This window comes from Arachis stenosperma, chromosome 10, assembly GCF_014773155.1.
Source record: "Arachis stenosperma cultivar V10309 chromosome 10, arast.V10309.gnm1.PFL2, whole genome shotgun sequence".
Taxonomy (NCBI): domain Eukaryota; kingdom Viridiplantae; phylum Streptophyta; class Magnoliopsida; order Fabales; family Fabaceae; genus Arachis; species Arachis stenosperma.
In genome coordinates this window covers 40070305-40086541 of record NC_080386.1, presented here as the reverse complement: position 1 = coordinate 40086541, position 16237 = coordinate 40070305, and the positions used below count along the sequence as shown (strand labels likewise).

Below are 16237 nucleotides of genomic sequence, written 5' to 3'. Positions count from 1 at the left end.
AGGTAATTTTCTTTTCAAAAATCTTTTTCAAAATTTTTCTTTTATTTTTCGTTTTTCTAACCTTTATTTTCGAAAAAAAATTAATAAAAATTCAAAAAAATTAGAAAATCATAAAAATAAAAAAATTATTTTGTGTTTCTTGTTTGAGTCTTGAGTCAATTTTTAAGTTTGGTGTCAATTGCATGCTTTAAAAATTTTTCTTGCATTTTTTTTTTTCGAAAATCCCATGCATTCATAGTGTTCTTCATGATCTTCAAGTTGTTCTTGATAAGTCCTCTTGTTTGATCTTGATGTTTTCTTGTTTTGTGTTGTTTGTTGTTTTTCATATGCATTTTTTGTTTGTTAGAGTCCATGCATCAAAGATTTCTAAGTTTAGTGTCTTGCATGTTTTCTTTGCATAAAAAATTTTTCAAAATTATGTTCTTGATGTTCATCATGATCTTCAAAGTGTTCTTGGTGTTCATCTTGACATTCATAGCATTCTTGCATGCATTCATTGTTTTGATCTAAAAATTTCATGCATTGAGTATTTTTGTGTTTTTCTCTCTCATAATTAAAAATTCAAAAATAAAAAAAAATATCTTTTCCTTATTTCCCTCCAAATTTTCGAAATTTTGGGTTGACTTGGTCAAAAATTTTCAAAATTAGTTGTTTCTTACAAGTCAAGTCAAAATTTCAATTTTAAAAAATCTTATCTTTTCAAAATCTTTTTCAAAAATCATATCTTTTTCATTTTTTCTATTTTTCGAAAATTTCAAAAACAATTTTCAAATTATTTTCAAAATCTTTTCCTTATCTTTACATCATATTTTCGAGAATTCACTAATAATTAATGTGATTGGTTCAAAAATTTGAAGTTTGTTACTTTCTTGTTAAGAAAGGTTCAATCTTTAAGTTCTAGAATCTTATCTTGTAGTTTCTTGTTAGTGAAGTAAATAATTTCAAAATTTTTGAATTAAATCTTTTTATCTTTTATTTGATCTTTTTCAAAAATTTTATCTTTTTCAAAATTTGATTTCAAAATATCTTATCTAACTTATTATCTTCTTATCTTTTTCAATTTTGATTTCAAATCTTTTTCAATCAACTAACTAACTTCTTGTTTGTTTCTTATCTTTTTCAAAACCACCTAACTACTTTTCCCTCTCTAATTTTCGAAAATATCTCATCCCTTTTTTTCAAAAATTCTTTTTAATTAACTAAATTGTTTCATGTTTTAATTTTAATTACATTTTATCTCTAATTTTCGAAAATCACTAACCCCTTTTTAAAATTATTTTCGAAATTCTCTTTCTCTTTTCTTCTTCTATTTAATTATTTGTTTACTAACACTTCTCTTCACCTCTCTTCATCCATAAATCCGAATCCATTCTTCATTCTTCTACCCCTTCTTTTTCTACTAACATAAAGGAATCTCTATACTGTGACATAGAGGATTCCTCTTCTTTTCTTGTTTTCTTCTCTTTCATATGAGCAAGAACAAGGATAAAGGCACTCTTGTTGAAATTGATCCAGAACCTGAAAGGACTCTGAAGAGAAAATTAAGAGAAGCTAAATTACAACAATCCAAAAACAACCTTTCAGAAATTTTCGAACAAGAGAAGGAGATGGCAGCCGAAAATAATAATAATGCAAGGAGAATGCTTGGTGACTTCACAAAGCCAACGTCCAAGTTTGATGGAAGAAGCATCTCCATTCCTGCCATTGGAGCCAACAACTTTGAGCTGAAACCTCAGCTAGTTGCCTTAATGCAACAAAACTGCAAGTTTTATGGACTTCCATCTGAAGATCCTTATTAGTTTTTAACTGAGTTCTTGCAGATCTGTGAGATTGTAAAGACAAATGGAGTTGATCCTGAAGTCTACAGACTCATGCTTTTCCCTTTTGCTGTAAGAGACAGAGCTAGAGTATGGTTGGATTCACAACCGAAGGATAGCCTGGACTCATGGGATAAGCTGGTCACTGCCTTCTTGGATAAATTCTTCCCTCCTCAAAAGCTGAGCAAGCTGAGAGTGGATGTTCAAACCTTCAAACAAAAAGATGGTGAATCCCTCTATGAAGCTTGGGAAAGATACAAGCAGCTGACCAAGAGATGTCCATCTGACATGTTTTCAGAATGGACCATTTTAGATATATTCTATTATGGTCTCTCTGAATTTTCGAAAATGTCACTGGACCATTCTGCAGGTGGATCTATTCACCTGAAGAAAACGCCTGAAGAGGCTCAAGAACTCATTGACATGGTTGCAAACAACCAATTCATGTACACTTCTGAGAGGAATTCCGTGAACAATGGGATACCTCAAAAGAAAAGAGTTCTTGAAATTGATACTCTGAATGCCATATTGGCTCAGAACAAAGTGTTGACTCAACAGGTCAACATGATTTCTCAAAATCTGAATGGATTGCAACATGCATCCAACAGTACTAGAGAGGAAGCTTCTGAAGAAGCTTATGATCCTGAGAACCCTGCCATGGCAGAGGTTAATTACATGGGTGAACCTTATGGAAACACCTATAACTCATCATGGAGAAATCATCCAAATTTCTCATGGAAGGATCAACAAAAACCTCAACAAGGTTTTAACAATGGTGGACGCAACAGGCTGGGCAATAGCAAGCCATATCCATCATCTTCTCAGCAACAGCCAGAGTATTCTGAACAAAACACTTCTAATTTAGCCAATGTAGTCTCTGATCTGTCAAAGGCCACTTTCAGTTTCATGAATGAAACAAGATCCTCCATTAGAAATTTGGAGGCACAAGTGGGCCAGCTGAGTAAGAAAGTCATTGAAACTCCTCCCAGTATTCTCCAAAGCAATACAGAAGAAAATCCAAAAGGAGAGTGCAAGGCCATTGACATAGTCAATATGGCCGAATGCACAAGGGAGGAGGAGGACGAAAATCCTAGTGAGAAAGACCTCCTGGGACGTCCCTCAAGCAAGAAGGAGTTTCCTATTAAGGATCCAAAGGAATCTGAGGCTCATACAGAGACCATAGAGATTCCATTAAATCTCCTTCTGCCATTCATGAGCTCTGAAGACTATTCATCCTCTGAAGAGGATGAAGATGTAACTGGAGAGCAAGTTGCTCAATATTTAGGAGCCATCATGAAGCTGAATGCCAAGTTATTTGGTAATGAGACTTGGGAAATTGAACCTCCCTTGCTCATTAATGAACTGGATACTTGGATTCAGAAAATTCTACCTCAAAAGAAACAAGATCCTGGCAAGTTCTTAATACCCTATACCATAGGCACCATGATCTTTGAAAAGGCTCTGTGTGATCTGGGATCAGGTATAAATCTAATGCCACTCTCTGTGATGGAGAAGCTGGGGATCATTGAGGTACAACCTGCCTTGTTCTCATTACAACTGGCAGACAAGTCATTGAGACAAGCTTATGGAATAGTAGAGGACGTGTTAGTAAAGGTTGAAGGCCTTTACATCCCTGCTGATTTCATAATCTTAGACACTAGGAAGGAAGAGGATGATTGCATCATCCTTGGAAGACCTTTCCTAGCCACAGCAGGAGCTGTGATAGATGTCAACAGAGGGGAATTAGTCCTTCAATTAAATGGGGACTACCTTGTGTTTAGGGCACATGGCCATCCCTCTGTGACAAAAGAGAGTAAGCATGAAGAGCTTCTCTCAGTTCAGAGTCAAGAAGAGCCCACACAGTCAAACTCTAAGTTTGGTGTTGTGAGGCCACAACCAAACTCTAAGTTTGGTGTTAAGATCCCATATCCAAACTCTAAGTTTGGTGTGGACAACTATACAACATTGACCTGATCACCTTGTGGCTCCATGAGAGCCACTGTCAAGCTATTGACATTAAAGAAGCGCTTGTTGGGAGGCAACCCAATTTTATTTATCTAATTTTATGTTATTCTATTTTATTGTTATTTTGTGTTTTATTAGGTACATGATCATGAGGAGTCACGAAAAAATCATAAAAATTAAAAACAGAATCAAAAACAGCAGAAACAAATTTTCACCCTGGAGGACGCACAGACTGGTGTTCAACGCCAGAACAGAGCACCATTCTGGCGCTGAACGCCAGAAACAAGCAACATTCTGGCGCTGAACGCCAGGAATGTGCCCAGAGAGGAAAAACTGGCGCTGAACGCCAGTAACAAGCATGAAACTGGCGTTCAACGCCAGAAACATGCTTTACATGGGCGTTGAACGCCCAGAATGTGCACCAATGGGCGTTTAAACGCCAGAATGATGCACGAAGGCATTTTACATGCCTATTTGGTGTAGGGATGGAATTCCTTGACACCTCAGGATCTGTGGACCCCACAGGATCACCTCAGGATCTGTGGACCCCACAGGATCCCCACCTAACATATTTCCACCTTACCTTTTAATCCTAATCACACTCTCCTAATCCAAATTCACTCTTCCCCATGTCACACTTCCCAACACCTTTCACCAATCACCTCAATTCCTCTTCCCAATTACCCCATTCACCACTTACATCCATCCACTCTTCCCCATAAACCCCACCTACCTTCAAAATTTATTTCAAACCAATTTCCCTCCCAGTCCCACCCAAATGGCCGAACATACCTCTCTCCCTTTCCCTATAAATACCCTTCCATTCTACTTCATTTTCACACAACACAACCCCTCCTTCTTCCCCTAAGCCGAACCTACCTCTCTCCCTCACTACCATATTTTCTTCTTCTTCTTCTTCTCTTCTTTCTTTTATTGCTCGAGGGCGAGCAATATTTTAAGTTTGGTGTGGTAAAAGCATAAGCTTTTTTTTTGTTTTTCCATTACCAATGGCACCTAAGGGTGGAGTATCCTCTAGAAAAGGAAAAGGGAAGGCAAAAGCTTCCACCTCCGAGTCATGGGAGATGGAAAGATTCATCTCCAAGAGCCATCAAGACCACTTCTATGATGTTGTGACAAAGAAGAAAGTGATCCCTGAGGTCCCTTTCAAGCTCAAGAAAAATGAGTATCCGGAGATCCGACATGAAGTCCGAAGAAGAGGTTGGGAAGTCTTAACCAACCCCATGCAACAAGTCGGAATCTTAATGGTTCAAGAGTTCTATGCCAATGCATGGATCACTAGGAACCATGATCAAGGTATGAACCCGAGTCCAAAGAATTATCTCACAATGGTTCGGGGAAAATACTTGGATTTCAGTCCGGAAAATGTAAGGTTGGCATTCCACTTGCCTATGATGCAAGGTGATGAACGCCCCTACACTAGAAGGGTCAACTTTGATCAAAGGTTGGACCAAGTCCTTATGGACATTTGTGTGGAAGGAGCTCAATGGAAGAGAGACTCCAAAGGCAAGCCAGTCCAACTAAGAAGACTGGACCTCAAGCCTATAGCTAGAGGATGGTTGGAGTTCATTCAACGCTCCATCATTCCTACTAGCAACCGATCTGAAGTTACTGTGGATCGGGCCATCATGATTCATGGCATCATGATTGGAGAGGAAGTAGAAGTTCATGAGGTCATCTCCAATGAAATCTACAAAATAGCCGACAAGCCCTCACCTATGGCACGGTGATGAGCGGATAATTTATACGCTTTTTGGCATTGTTTTTAGTATGATTTTAGTATGATCTAGTTAGTTTTTAGTATATTTTTATTAGTTTTTAGTTAAAATTCACTTTTCTGGACTTTACTATGAGTTTGTGTGTTTTTCTGTGATTTCAGGTATTTTCTGGCTGAAATTGAGGGATCTGAGCAAAAATCTGATTCAGAGACTGAAAAGGACTGCAGATGCTGTTGGATTCTGACCTCCCTGCACTCGAAGTGGATTTTCTGGAGCTACAGAAACCCAATTGGCGCGCTCTCAACGGCATTGGAAAGTAGACATCCTGGTCTTTCCAGCAATGTATAATAGTCCATACTTTGCCCGAGATTTGATGGCCCAAACCGGCGTTGCAAATCAGCCTCAGAACTTCCAGCGTTTAACGCTGGAACTGGCATAAAACTTGGAGTTAAACGCCCAAACTGGCATGAAAGCTGGCGTTTAACTCCAGAAAAGGTCTCTACACGAAAATGCCTCATTGCTCAGCCCAAGCACACACTAAGTGGACCCAGAAGTGGATTTTTACGTCATTTACTCATTTCTGTACACCCTAGGTTACTAGCTTACTATTAATAGGATCTTTTGACATTGTATCTAGACCTTATGACACTTTACACGTTTCTTTGTGTACTTCTTACAGCATGAGTCTCTAAACCCCATGGTTGGGGGTGAGGAGCTCTGCTGTGTCTTGATGGATTAATGCAATTACTACTGTTTCTTATTCAATCATGCTTGCTTCCATTCTAAGATATCACTTGTTCTTAACCCGGATGAATGTGATGATCCGTGACACTCATCATGTTCTCAACTATGAACGTGTGCCTGACAACCACCTCCGTTCTACCTTAGATTGAGTAGATATCTCTTAGATTCCTTAATCAGAATCTTCGTGGTATAAGCTAGAACTGATGGCGGCATTCAAGAGAATCCGGAAGGTCTAAACCTTGTCTGTGGTATTCTGAGTAGGATTCAATGATTGAATGACTGTGACGTGCTTCAAACTCCTAGCAGGTGGGGCGTTAGTGACAGACGCAAAAGAATCAATGGATTCTATTCCGGCCTGATGGTGCACGAAATTGTGATCACTACTTTTACACAACTCAAATAATCCCTAGTAATGGCTCCAAAGACTTGGTGCTCAATACCATGGCATAAACACAACTTCGCACAACTAACCAGCAAGTGCACTGGGTCGTCCAAGTAATACCTTACGTGAGTAAGGGTCGATCCCATGGAGATTGTTGCTATGAAGCAAGCTATGGTCACCTTGTAAATCTCAGTCAGGCAGACTCAAATGGGTATAGATGATGAATAAAGCATAAAGATAAAGATAGAGATACTTATGTATATCATTGGTGAGAGCTTTAGATAAGCGAATGAAGATGCCTTCCCTTCCGTCTCTCTGCTTTCCTACAGTCTTCATCCAATCCTTCTTACTCCTTTCCATGGCAAGCTTATGCAAGGGTTTCACCGTTGTCAGTGGCTACCTCCCATCCTCTCATTGGAAATGTTCAATGCACCCTGTCACGGCACGGCTATCCATCTGTCGGTTCTCAATCAGGCCGGAATAGAATCCAGTGATTCTTTTGCGTCTGTCACTAACGCCCCGCCCTCAGGAGTTTGAAGCACGTCACAGTCATTCAATCATTGAATCCTACTCAGAATACCACAGACAAGGTTAGACCTTCCGGATTCTCTTGAATGCCGCCAAAAGTTCTTGCCTATACCACGAAGATTCCGGTTAAAGAATCCAAGAGATATTCACTAGAGCCTCGTATGCTTGTAGAACAAGAGTGGTTGTCAGTCACTTTGTTCATAAGTGAGAATGATGATGAGTGTCACGGATCATCACATTCATCAAGTTGAAGAACAAGTGATATCTTGGACAAAGAACAAGCGGAATTGAATAGAAGAACAATAGTAATTGCATTAATACTCGAGGTACAGCAGAGCTCCACACCTTAATCTATGGTGTGTAGAAACTCCACCGTTGAAAATACATAAGAACAAGGTCTAGGCATGGCCGTGAGGCCAGCCTCCCAGTGATCTAAGATAGCATAAAACTCAAAGATAGCTACCAAGATGTCAAATACAATAGTAAAAGGTCCTACTTATAGAAAACTAGTAGCCTAGGGTGTACAGAGATGAGTAAATGACATAAAAATCCACTTCCGGGCCCACTTGGTGTGTGCTTGGGCTGAGCAATGAAGCATTTTCGTGTAGAGACTCCTCTTGGAGTTAAACGCCAGCTTTGGTGCCAGTTTGGGCGTTTAACTCCCATTTAGGTGCCAGTTCCGGCGTTTAACGCTGGAATTTCTTGAGGTGACTTTGGACGCCGGTTTGGGCCATCAAATCTTGGGCAAAGTATGGACTATCATATATTGCTGGAAAGCCCAGGATGTCTACTTTCCAACGCCGTTGAGAGCGCGCCAATTGGGCTTCTGTAGCTCCAAAAATCCACTTCGAGTGCAGGGAGGTCAGAATCCAACAGCATCTGCAGTCCTTTTGAGTCTCTGGATCAGATTTTTGCTCACATCCCTCAATTTCAGCCAGAAAATACCTGAAATTACAGAAAAACACACAAACTCATAGTAAAGTCCAGAAAAGTGAATTTTAATTAAAAACTAATAAAAATATACTAAAAACTAACTAGATCACACTAAAAACATACTAAAAACAATGCCAAAAAGCGTACAAATTATCCGCTCATCACAACACCAAACTTAAATTGTTGCTTGTCCCCAAGCAGCTGAAGATCAAATAAGATAAAAAGAAGAGAATATGCAATGAACTCCAAAAACATCTATGAAGATCAGTATTAATTAGATGAGCGGGGCTTTTAGCTTTTTGCCTCTGAATAGTTTTGGCATCTCACTCTATCCTTTGGAATTCAGAATGATTGGCTTCTTTAGGAACTCAGAATCCAGATAGTGTTATTGATTCTCCTAGTTAAGTATGATGATTCTTGAACACAGCTACTTATTGAGTCTTGGCTGTGGCCCAAAGCACTCTGTCTTCCAGTATTACCACCGGATACATACATGCCACAGACACATAATTGGGTGAACCTTTTCAGATTGTGACTCAGCTTTGCTAAAGTCCCCAATTAGAGGTGTCCAGGGTTCTTAAGCACACTCTTATTGCCTTGGATCACAACTTTATTTCTTTCTTTTTCTTTCCTTTTTTTTTCTTCTTTTTTTTTCGGTTTTTTTTTTCACTTGCTTTCTCTCCTTTTTTTTGTATTCACTGCTTTTTCTTGCTTCAAGAATCATTTTTATGATTTTTCAGATCCTCAGTAACATGTCTCCTTTTTCATTATTCTTTCAAGAGCCAACATTCATGAACCACAAATTCAAAAGACATATGCACTGTTCAAGCATACATTCATAGAACAAAAGTGTTGCCACCACATCAAAATAATTAAACTGTTATAAAATTCAAAATTCATGCAATTCTTTTCTTTTTCAATTAGAACAATCTCTAAGAAAGGTGATGGATTCATAGGACATTCATAACTTTAAGGCATAGACACTAAGACACTAATGATCATAAGACACAAACATGGATAATATAAAGCACTAAAATTCGAAAAACAGAAAATTAAAGAACAAGGAGATTAAAGAACGGGTCCACCTTAGTGATGGCAGCTTGTTCTTCCTCTTGAAGGTCTTATGGAGTGCTTGAGCTCCTCAATGTCTCTTCCTTGTCTTTGTTGCTCCTCTCTTATGATTCTTTGATCTTTTCTAATTTCATGGAGGAGAATGGAGTGTTCTTGGTGCTCCACCCTTAGTTGTCCCATGTTGGAACTCAATTCTCCTAGGGAGGTGTTTAGTTGCTCCCAATAGTCTTGTGGAGGAAAGTGCATCCCTTGAGGTATCTCAGGAATCTCATGATGAGAGGGGTCTCTTGTTTGCTCCATCCTTTTCTTAGTGATGGGCTTGTCCTCATCAATGGGGACATCTCCTTCTATGTCAACTCCAACTGAATAACAGAGGTGACAAATGAGATGAGGAAAGGCTAACCTTGCCAAGGTGGAAGACTTGTCCGCCACCTTGTAGAGTTATTGGGCTATGACCTCATGAACTTCCACTTCTTCTCCAATCATGATGCTATGAATCATGATGGCCCGGTCTAGAGTAACTTCGGACCGGTTGCTAGTAGGAATGATTGAGCGTTGAATGAACTCCAACCATCCTCTAGCCACGGGTTTGAGGTCATGCCTTCTCAATTGAACCGGCTTCCCTCTTGAATCTCTCTTCCATTGTGCGCCCTCTTCACATATGACTGTGAGGACTTGGTCCAACCTTTGATCAAAGTTGACCCTTCTAGTGTAAGGATGTTCATCTCCTTGCATCATGGGCAAGTTGAATGCTAACCTTACATTTTCCGGACTAAAATCCAAGTATTTCCCCCGAACCATAGTAAGATAATTCTTTGGATCCGGGTTCACACTTTGATCATGGTTCTTGGTGATCCATGCATTGGCATAGAACTCTTGAACCATCAAGATTCCGACTTGTTGAATGGGGTTGGTAAGCACTTCCCAACCTCTTCTTCGGATCTCATGGCGGATCTCCGGATATTCACCCTTTTTGAGTGAAAAGGGGACCTCGGGGATCACCTTCTTCAAGGCCACAACTTCATAGAAGTGGTCTTGATGCACCCTTGAGATGAATCTATCATCTCCCATGACTCGAGGTGGAAGCTTTTGCCTTCCCTTTCCTCTTTCTAGAGGTTTCTCCGGCCTTGGATGCCATAAATGGTTATGGAAAACGAAAAAGCAACGCTTTTACCACACCAAACTTAAAAGGTTTGCTCGTCCTCCAGCAAAAGAAGAAAGAAGAGAGTAGAAGAAGAAGAAATGAGGAAGAAGGAGATGGCTTATGTATTCGGCCAAGGAGGGTGAGAAGTGGTGTTTAGGTTGTGTGAAAATGAAGGATTGAAGAAGGGTATTTATAGGAGAGAGGGGAGATGGGGTTCGGCCATTATGGGTGGGTTTGGGAGGGAAAGTGGTTTGAATTTGAAGGGTGAGGTTGGTGGGGTTTTATGAAGGATGGAGGTGAGTGGTGAAGAGAAAGATGGGATTTGATAGGTGAGGGGTTTTTGGGGAAGAGGTATTGAGGTGATTGGTGAATGAGTGAAGAAGAGAGAGAGAGTGGTGGGGTTGGTGGGGATCCTGTGGGGTCCACAGATCCTGTGGTGTCAAGGAAAAGTCATCCCTGCACCAAATGTTGCTCAAAATCACGTTTTGAGCCATTTCTGGCGTTAAACGCCGGGATGGTGCCCATTCCTGGCGTTTAACGCCAGGTTCTTGCCCTTTTCTGGCGTTTAACGCCAGTCTGGTGCCCCTTTCTGGCGTTAAACGCCCAGAATGGTGCCAGACTGGGCGTTAAACGCCCAACTGCTAGTCTCACTGGCGTTTAAACGCCAGTGAATTCTTCCTCCAGGGTGTGCTATTTTTCTTCCTGTTTTTCATTTTGTTTTTGCTTTTTCAATGGATTTTGTGACTTCTTATGATCATCAACCTACAAAAAACATAAAATAACAAAAGAAAATAGATAAAATATAATCATTGGGTTGCCTCCCAACAAGCGCTTCTTTAATGTCAATAGCTTGACAGAGGGCTCTCATGGAGCCTCACAGATACTCAGAGCAATGTTGGAACCTCCCAACACCAAACTTAGAGTTTGAATGTGGGGGTTCAACACCAAACTTGGAGTTTGGTTGTGGCCTCCCAACACCAAACTTAGAGTTTGACTGTGGGGGCTCTGTTTGACTCTGAATTGAGAGAAGCTCTTCATGCTTCCTCTCCATGGTGATAGAGGGATATCCTTGAGCCTTAAATACATAGGATTTTTCATTCACTTGAATGATCAGTTCACCTCCATCAACATCAATCACAGCCTTTGCTGCGGCTAGGAAGGGTCTGCCAAGGATGATAGATTCATCCATGCACTTCCCAGTCTCTAGGACTATGAAATCAGTAGGGATGTAATGGTCTTCAACTTTTACCAGAACATTCTCTACAAGTCCATGAGCTTGTTTTCTTGAGTTGTCTGCCATCTCTAGTGAGATTCTTGCAGCTTGTACCTCAAAGATCCCTAGCTTCTCCATTACAGAGAGAGGCATGAGGTTCACACTTGACCCTAAGTCACACAGAGCCTTCTTGAAGGTCATGGTGCCTATGGTACAAGGTATTGAAAACTTCCCAGGATCTTGTTTCTTTTGAGGCAATTTCTGCCTAGACAAGTCATCCAGTTCTTTGGTGAGCAAAAAAGGTTCATTCTCCCAAGACTCATTTCCAAATAACTTGTCATTTAGCTTCATGACTGCTCCAAGATATTTAGCAACTTGCTCTTCAGTGACATACTCATCCTCTTCAGAGGAAGAATACTCATCAGAGCTCATGAATGGCAGAAGTAAGTCCAATGGAATCTCTATGGTCTCATTTTGAGCCTCAGATTCCCATGGTTCCTCATTAGGGAACTCATTGGAGGCTAGTGCACGCCCATTGAGGTCTTCCTCAGTGGCGTTCACTTCCTCTCCCTCCTCTCCAAATTCGGCCATGTTGATGGCCTTGCACTCTCCTTTTGGATTTTCTTCTGTATTACTTGGGAGAGTACTAGGAGGGAGTTCAGTAACTTTCTTGCTCAGCTGTCCCACTTGTGCCTCCAAATTCCTAATGGAGGACCTTGTTTCAGTCATGAAACTTTGAGTGGTTTTGATTAGACCAGAGACCATGGTTGCTAAGTCAGAGGGGTTCTGCTTAGAGTTCTCTGTCTGTTGCTGAGAAGATGATGGAAAAGGTTTGCCATTGCTTAACCTGTTTCTTCCACCATTATTGTTATTGAAACCTTGTTGAGGTCTCTCTTGATTCTTCCATGAGAAATTTGGGTGATTTTTCTATGAAGAATTATAGGTGTTTCCATAGGGTTTTCCTAGGTAATTCACCTCTTCCATTGAAGGGTTCTCAGGATCATAGGCTTCTTCTTCAGATGAAGCTTCCTTAGTACTGCCAGGTGCATTTTGCATTCCAGACAGACTTTGAGAAATCAAATTGACTTGTTGAGTCAATATCTTGTTCTGAGCCAGTATGGCATTCAGAGTGTCAATCTCAAGAACTCCTTTCTTCTGACTGGTCCCATTGTTCACAGGATTCCTTTCAGAAGTGTACATGAATTGGTTATTTGCAACCATTTCAATGAGCTCTTGAGCTTCTGTAGGCGTCTTCTTCAGATGAAGAGATCCTCCAGCAGAGCTATCCAAAGACATCTTGGATAGTTCAGAGAGACCATCATAGAAAATACCTATGATGCTCCATCCAGAAAGCATGTCTGAGGGACACTTTCTGATTAATTGTTTGTATCTTTCCCAAGCTTCATAGAGGGATTCTCCATCCTTCTGTCTGAAGGTTTGGACTTCCACTCTAAGCTTACTCCATTTTTGAGGTGGAAAGAACTTTGCCAAGAAGGCATTGACTAGCTTTTCCCAAGAGTCCAGGCTGTCTTTAGGTTGTGAGTCCAACCATATTCTAGCTCTGTCTCTTACAGCAAAAGGGAATAGCATCAGTCTGTAGACCTCAGGGTCAACCCCATTAGTCTTGACTGTGTCACAGATTTGCAAGAACTCAGCTAAAAACTGGTGAGGATCTTCCATTGGAAGTCCATGGAACTTGCAATTTTGTTGCATTAGAGAAACTAACTGAGGCTTAAGCTTAAAGTTGTTTGCTCCAATGGCAGGGATAGAGATGCTTCTCCCATAGAAGTCGGGAGTAGGTGCAGTAAAGTCACCCAGCACCTTCCTTGCATTGTTGGCATTGTTGTTGTTTTCGGCTGCCATGGGTTCTTCTTCTTTGAAGAATTCGGTCAGGTCCTCAACAAAGAGTTGTGCCTTAGCTTCTCTTAGCTTCCGCTTCAAGGTCCTTTCAGGTTCAGGGTCAGCTTCAACAAGAATGCCTTTGTCTCTGCTCCTGCTCATATGAAAGAGAAGAGAACAAGAGAATATGGAATCCTCTATGTCACAGTATAGAGATTCCTTGAGGTGTCAGAGGAGAAGAAAAATAGAAGAAAGAAGGTAGAAGAATTCGAACTTGATTAGATGGAGTTCGATTTGTGCATTAAGAAGGAGTAGTACTCCATAAATAGAAGGATGTGGGAGGAAGGGAAGAGAATTTTCGAAAATTAATTAAAAAGATGTCAAAAACAATTTGAAAAATTGATTGATAATTTTCGAAAATTCAAAGTGGAAAAGAAATCAAGTGATTTTTGAAAAAGATTTTGAAATTAGAAGTTAAAAAGATTTGATTGAAAACTTATTTTGAAAAAGATGTGATTAAAAAGATATGATTGAAAAGATTTGATTTGAAAACAATTTTAAAAGATATGTTTTGAAAACAATTTTTAAAAGATTTAATTTTGAAAATTAATGACTTGCCTAACAAGAAAAGATATGATTCAAACATTAAACCTTTCTCAACAGAAAAGGCACATACTTGAAATGTTCATCAATCATTAATTGTTAGTAAGTATCTTTGAAAAAGGAAAGAAATTGATTTTTGAAAACATTTGATTGAAAGATATGATTTGAAAAAGATTTGATTTTGAAAAACTTTGAAAACTTGGAAAAAAATTGAATTGGAAAAACAAAATCTTCCCTCTTGTGCCATCCTGGCGTTAAACGCCCAGAATGGTATCCATTCTGGCGTTTAACGCCCAAAATGCACCCTTTTTGGGCGTTAAACGCCCAACCAGGTACCCTGGCTGGCGTTTAAACGCCAGTCTGTCCTTCTTCACTGGGCGTTTTGAACGCCCAGCTTTTTCTGCATAATTCCTCTGCAGTATGTTCTGAATCTTCAATTCTTTGTATTATTGACTTGAAAAGACACAAATTAAAAATATTTTTGGATTTTTTTAATAATCAAAATGCAACAAGAATCAAATAACAATGCATGCAAGACACCTAACTTAGCAGTTTGTATACTACTGATACTATATGAGACACATAAACACTCAAGTCAAAAGAATTCAAAGATTAGAGTAAGAAATCATCAAGAATTACTTGAAGATCCTTAAGACACATGAATGAATGCATGCAATTGACACCAAACTTAAGATGAGACACTAGACTCAAGCAAGAAACATCAAATATTTTTGGTTTTTATAATTTTGTGAAAATTTTTTTTTTTTCGAAAATTAAGTGGAAAAAGGTATCAAAATTCTTAATAAGAATTCCAGGAATCAGTGCAATGCTAGTCTAAGACTCCGGTCCAGGAATTAGACATGGCTTCACAGCCAGCCAAGCTTTCAAAGAAAGCTTCGGTCCAAAACACTAGACATGGCCAAAGGACAGCCAAGCCTCAGCAGATCACTGCTCCAAAAGCAAGATTGATAAAAAATCAACAAGCTCTTGTGATGATAAGTTGAAACCTCGGTCCAATAAAATTAGACATGGCTTCTCAGCCAGCCAGATTTCAACAAATCATCATGAAACTCTAGAATTCATCTTCAAGAATTTCGAAAAAAAAAATAAATGCCTAATCTAAGCAACGAGATGAACCGTCAGTTGTCCACACACAAACAATCCCCGGCAACGGCGCCAAAAACTTGTGCACGAAAATTGTGATCACTACTTTGTCCATATTCAAATAATCCCCGGTAATGGCTCCAAAGACTTGGTGCTCAATACCATGGCATAAACACAACTTCGCACAACTAACCAGCAAGTGCACTGGGTCGTCCAAGTAATACCTTACGTGAGTAAGGTCGATCCCACGAGATTGGTGGTATGAAGCAAGCTATGGTCACCTTGTAAATCTCAGTCAGGCAGACTCAAAGGGTATAGATGATGAATAAAGCATAAAGATAAAGATAGAGATACTTATGTATATCATTGGTGAGAGCTTCAGATAAGCGAATGAAGATGCCTTCCCTTTCGTCTCTCTGCTTTCCTACAGTCTTCATCCAATCCTTCTTACTCCTTTCCATGGCAAGCTTATGCAAGGGTTTCACCGTTGTCAGTGGCTACCTCCCATCCTCTCATTGGAAATGTTCAACGCACCCTGTCACGGCACGGCTATCCATCTGTCGGTTCTCAATCAGGCCGGAATAGAATCCAGTGATTCTTTGCGTCTGTCACTAACGCCCGCCCTCAGGAGTTTGAAGCACGTCACGTCATTCAATCATTGAATCCTACTCAGAATACCACAGACAAGGTTAGACCTTCCGGATTCTCTTGAATGCCGCCATCAGTTCTTGCCTATACCACGAAGATTCCGGTTAAAGAATCCAAGAGATATTCACTAGAGCCTCGTATGCTTGTAGAACAAGATGGTTGTCAGTCACTTTGTTCATAAGTGAGAATGATGATGAGTGTCACGATCATCACATTCATCAGTTGAAGAACAAGTGATATCTTGGACAAAGAACAAGCGGAATTGAATAGAAAACAATAGTAATTGCATTAATACTCGAGGTACAGCAGAGCTCCACACCTTAATCTATGGTGTAGAAACTCCACCGTTGAAAATACATAAGACAGGTCTAGGCATGGCTGTGAGGCCAGCCTCCCAGTGATCTAAGATAGCATAAAAACTCAAAGATAGCTACCAAGATGTCAAATACAATAGTAAAAGGTCCTACTTATAGAAAACTAGTAGCCTAGGGTGTACAGAGATGAGTAAAT

At 39.9% G+C, this 16237-nt stretch overlaps 1 non-coding gene across 1 annotated transcript; it reads left to right on the top strand.

Annotated features, from left to right (window-relative positions):
* The first annotated feature begins 12883 nt into the window (after nucleotides 1-12883).
* On the top strand, nucleotides 12884-12991 carry LOC130959247 (small nucleolar RNA R71). Its single transcript, XR_009078340.1, has one exon. It is a non-coding gene; the product is annotated as a small nucleolar RNA R71 (small nucleolar RNA).
* The last annotated feature ends 3246 nt before the right edge of the window (nucleotides 12992-16237 follow it).